This window comes from Mustela putorius, unplaced genomic scaffold (assembly GCF_011764305.1).
Source record: "Mustela putorius furo isolate JIRA1106 unplaced genomic scaffold, ASM1176430v1.1 tig00003845_pilon_pilon_pilon, whole genome shotgun sequence".
NCBI classification, from domain to species: domain Eukaryota; kingdom Metazoa; phylum Chordata; class Mammalia; order Carnivora; family Mustelidae; genus Mustela; species Mustela putorius.
Window position 1 is genome coordinate 66,864,667 of NW_025421998.1, and position 4,501 is coordinate 66,869,167.

The 4,501-nt window shown below is 47.4% G+C and overlaps 1 pseudogene; it reads right to left on the reverse strand.

Annotated features, from left to right (window-relative positions):
- Positions 1 to 393: 393 nt before the first annotated feature.
- Positions 394 to 2,172, reverse strand: LOC101687180 (annotated as a pseudogene).
- Positions 2,173 to 4,501: the final 2,329 nt, after the last annotated feature.

The following is a 4,501-nucleotide window of genomic DNA, read 5'->3' on the forward strand; positions in this document are numbered from 1 at the left end:
CTTCTAATATGTACACATTTGTACAGAGACAATTTCCACAAAAAGAAAAGGGTGTTAATTTTGCTTTGCTTTGAACACGTTCACCTATGTTAGTTCAACTAAAAAGGATAGCGCGGTGGGAGTTATGGAGAGACGTGAGTGGATGGTGCAGTGGCTGGCTGGGAAGCCGGCAGAGGCCCGGTGGTGCGCGGTGGGCAGGAGGCCGGGAAAGGCCCCGGGCTGACCTCCTTCCTCCCTCCTGGCCCCTGGGATTCTCAGGGCGCTTCCGCAGACTTCTCATTCCTCAGGATGGTCTTGGGTTTGCTCCCGAGCTGGCTGGCTCTGTTTGGTCTCATTCTGTCAGGTGTCGGAAGGGCTACATTCATCTGTTGTTTTGCTGGTGCCTGTGGGGCCTCACTTGCTGCTCTGTGAGGCGACTCCCTGAGGATATTTCTGCTCCTGCTGCTTCAGTGGTTGTACAGTTTCCCTGATCTTGTGCTGTGCGGTCGGGCTAGCAAAGAAATGCCCAATAATTCTGACGATCACTTTCTTTCTCATTTTCATCTGGCGAGTGGTCACGAGGCACGATGAGTTCTGCACTGGTTAAGTTCTGCAGTTCATTCACGGTGTTGCCGCCCTTGCCAGTCCCCCGGCCAGCTGTGGAAGAGGGCACTCAGATGTGGGCTTCCAGCTTGACCTCTTCTTTGGGGTTAAAGAAGTTTTTCTTCTTTCAGTTTCCACAAATATCCTCCCCTGGGCCTTGAATTGGGCTTCAGGTGGGCCAGTAATGATGACCATCCTTTCGCTGACATCTGGGCCTACCACAGGGGCCATCTTGATGGAGGCCCCAGTGAACCTGGTCAGCTGGTTAATGCATGCACCCTTCTTCTCGATGATGGCACCTACAGCCTGGGTTGGGATGAAGAGGTTCATGGTCTCCTGCTCTGGATAGGAGTGGTGATGTGGGAAAGGTCCGAACTGGTGAGGGGGGTACAAGCTGGTGAAGTATCTGGAGTGGGTAGCGAAAGCATGGTAATGGGAAGTGGCAGGAGCTCCTCGGGGCCCTGCTGTTGGAGGCAGCCTGGATGAAAAGATGCCAAGTGCCCGAGGTTCAACCCCAGGATCAGATTGGCTTGTTCATAAATAGCCAGCATATCATTTTCAAAGGCCTCATGGAGCTTCTTCATGATCTCTACATCTGCATTGGCACAGGCCTGGACTGTGCCTTTCACAGTGATGGTTCTTTTGGGGTTGTACATGCTCAAATCCTGCAGGGGTGGGGTAGTTATCTTGGTCCCCATCTGATGTTCAATTTTCTTCAAATTTCTGCCTTCTTTTCCAGTCAGTCTTCCAAATAAGCCATTGTGGGCCAAAATTTTCGGAGGAATCTCTTCAGCTGGTTTGGTCTCATCAGCCTCTTTCTGCGTGCTTTCAAGAATCATGCGGCATGCTTCTGAGGTCCCCTCTGGGGTGGCATGGATAGTGACAGGCTTCTCTGCAGCCCCAGAGTTCTCCTTTCTATGCATGTCTACCAGGACTGGGTCTGCTTAGTGATGTTTTTTATGGTCAAGCCCTCCTTTCTGATGATGGCACCAACAAACTGGGTGGGAACCAGGATCTGCAGCAGGAAATCAATCTGTCTGGCCCGAAAAGAGGCCCAGGGGCGTGGCCTTCCTCCTGGGAAGAGTGGGCTTGCTGGGCTTGCTGAGGGGGGGAAAGGGAGCTCACCTCTTCATCCAGGATGTAGGAAGCCTTGAAGGAGTAGTTCTTAAACTGATGCCCACTTAGCTTCTCAATGGCTATTTTTGCTTCTTCTCTTGTTGCATATGTGATGTTGACAATGGCAGTTTCTGTATCTGTGTTGACTTGTTCTACATTTTCCACTGTCCCATACTGAGCCAAAAGTCCGTCCAGCATCTCCCACTGCAGGTGAAGAGGGATGTTTCGGATCTGAATTTTTCTGCTCCTGAGCTTTTTAGAGACTGAGTCATCAACTTCCATGATTTTCCCATGCAATTCCACTTTATCCGATAGTGCGGATGGCCCAGTTCGGGTTGGGGTAGCCCACCAAGGCGTAGTCAGACTTGAGCAGGACCTGTCCCTCCACGGCAGCTTCCTGTCCTCAAAGAGCTGCCAGGGGTTGTTGGCAGTGACGGTGGGGATCAAGTTCCTGATGTAAAGCTTCTTCATCATCATCTCTTTCCCAAGAGCCCATAGCTCCTCTAGCCCAGTACCCGGCATTCCTCACCTCCTCTGCTGCCCTCGTCTCTCCTCCTTCTCCAACGTTCCCCCTCCCTGCCCTCCACCTGCCACCACTCACCCCTACCTTGTCTCTTTCCTTCTTCTTCTTCTTCTTTTTTTTTTTTAATTTATTTATTTTACAGAGTTTACAAGTAGCTGGAGAGGTAGGCAGAGAGAGAGAGAGAGGAGGAAGAAAGCTCCCCCCTGAGCAGAGAGCCCGATGTGGGGCTTGATCCCAGGACCCTGGGATCATGACCTGAGCTGAAGGCTCAGGCGCCCCTCATCTCTTTCCTTCTTAAAACAAGAAATGATTGCTCATTATCAAGAGCATTGTGTCAATGAGCACAGTCTTTGTGGCCTTTCCTCCTCTGTTCCAGGGTGACCTTTTCAGCCTTGTCTTTCCCACCACCTCTTGCATCTTCTCCTAAACTTCTAACTGTCCTGTCACACCAGACTACTTGCTGTCACCCCAAATGTGCCATGTCCATCTGATCCTTGATTATTTTGTAGATGCTTTCCCCTGTTTGGAATTTACTTCTGTAGCTCTTTGCCTTCTAATGAACTTTTTCTTCAAGTCCCAGCTCTTGGGCTGCTGCCTCTTTGAAACCTTCCTTAACTCCCCATCCAGAGGTGGAATGAAGCCTTCTTCATGTGGGTACTCTGCACACTTTGAGGACTAGTGGGGCAGTGTGCAGAGGTTGTGAGTTTGGATGGCAGACCAACATCAGTGCTGATCACAGTTTCTCTGCACTCTAGCTAATTTGCTGAATTATTAATCTCTCTTGTATGTTGTTTCAATCGTGTCCCAAATGGATCACCAACATGTTCCTCCCAAAGATGCTAATATTTATTGAGAGTTTATAGTGTGCCACTCACTCTTAGGATTTTGACGTGAATTAACTCATCTAATTAAGGAGTAGATTAAAAGAGCCTGTCACATCATAACTCTGTGCCAGCAGCAAAACCCTTACTGCACTCTATCAGTGCTCCTGGGTTACGAAGCACTCTTGCAAGACTAGACCCTGTGCTTTCTGGAGGTTAGAACTGACTTTCTCATCCATCACTTTCATGTGGTACAGCATCAGCTTATAAGAAGAAGAGCTAAATAACTGCTGCATTTTTGAAACTACAGCAAAGCAGAGTTGACCATTGGACTGGTACTGGATTACATGCAACTTGATATTTTGGTGAAAGGGTTTCCCTATTCATACATAGGAATATTGTAGCTAAGGTTACATGTAAAGGCATTAGCATTTTATAATGTGAATTTTTGTGTGGTTTCTGGTGAGCTCAGTCAGTGGGGAGCAGTAGGGTGTGTGACTTTTGTTCTCAGGTTGTAAGACTGAGCCCCACACTGGTTGTAGAGATTACTTAAAAATGAAATCTTAAAAAAAAAAAAGGCTAACTTTTGTGTTAGAATAAATATAATAAATCACATTGTAATAAGGTTGTTTAAAATAGATGCTTTTATGTTCTTGACACATGCTCCTTTTTTTTAAAAGGATTTTTTTAAAATTTATTTATTTGACAGAGAGAGATTGAGATCACAAGTAGGCAGAGAGGCAGGCAGAGAGAGGAGGAAGCAGGCTCCCTGCTGAGCAGAGAGCCCGATGCGGGCCTCGATCCCAGGACCCTGAGATCATGACCTGAGCCGAAGGCAGAGGCTTTAAACCACTGAGCCACCCAGGCGCCCCTTAAAAGGATTTTTAAAAAATATCTTATTTCATTTATTTGACAGACACAAGTGGGCAGAGATGCAGGCAGAGAGAGAGGGGGAAGCAGGCTCCCTGCTGAGCAGAGAGCCCGATGTAGGGCTCAATCCCAGGACCTGAGATCATGACCTGAGCTGAACGCAGAGGCTCAACCCACTGAGCCACTCAGGCACACCGCTCCTCCTTTTATTTTTTAAATAAGTTTATTTTGCTGGAGGATAGAGTGAATAAAATAAGGTTTCTAATGAGAACAAAAGTCAGGGAAAAATTATTTGAGGTTAGGTGAGACTTTTTATGTGTGTAATTTTGGTTTTGTGATTTCAGAAGGACCATATGATCAGTATTGACATTTGTCATCATAATTTGAATTCAGTATTGAAATAGAACTCAGAATGGCCGACTGGACCTGTTCCCTGGGGTTTTTAGTTAACTCAGAAGATGCAAAACATGGTCAGACTTGAGAACCTTGAGGGTCCCCTTAGAGAGATGGATCTATCCTCCAAGTCTGTTTCATAGTGACCCATATGTGCTAAGAAGGGTTTGGATCCCCTCTTTTGTCCATAGAGGGA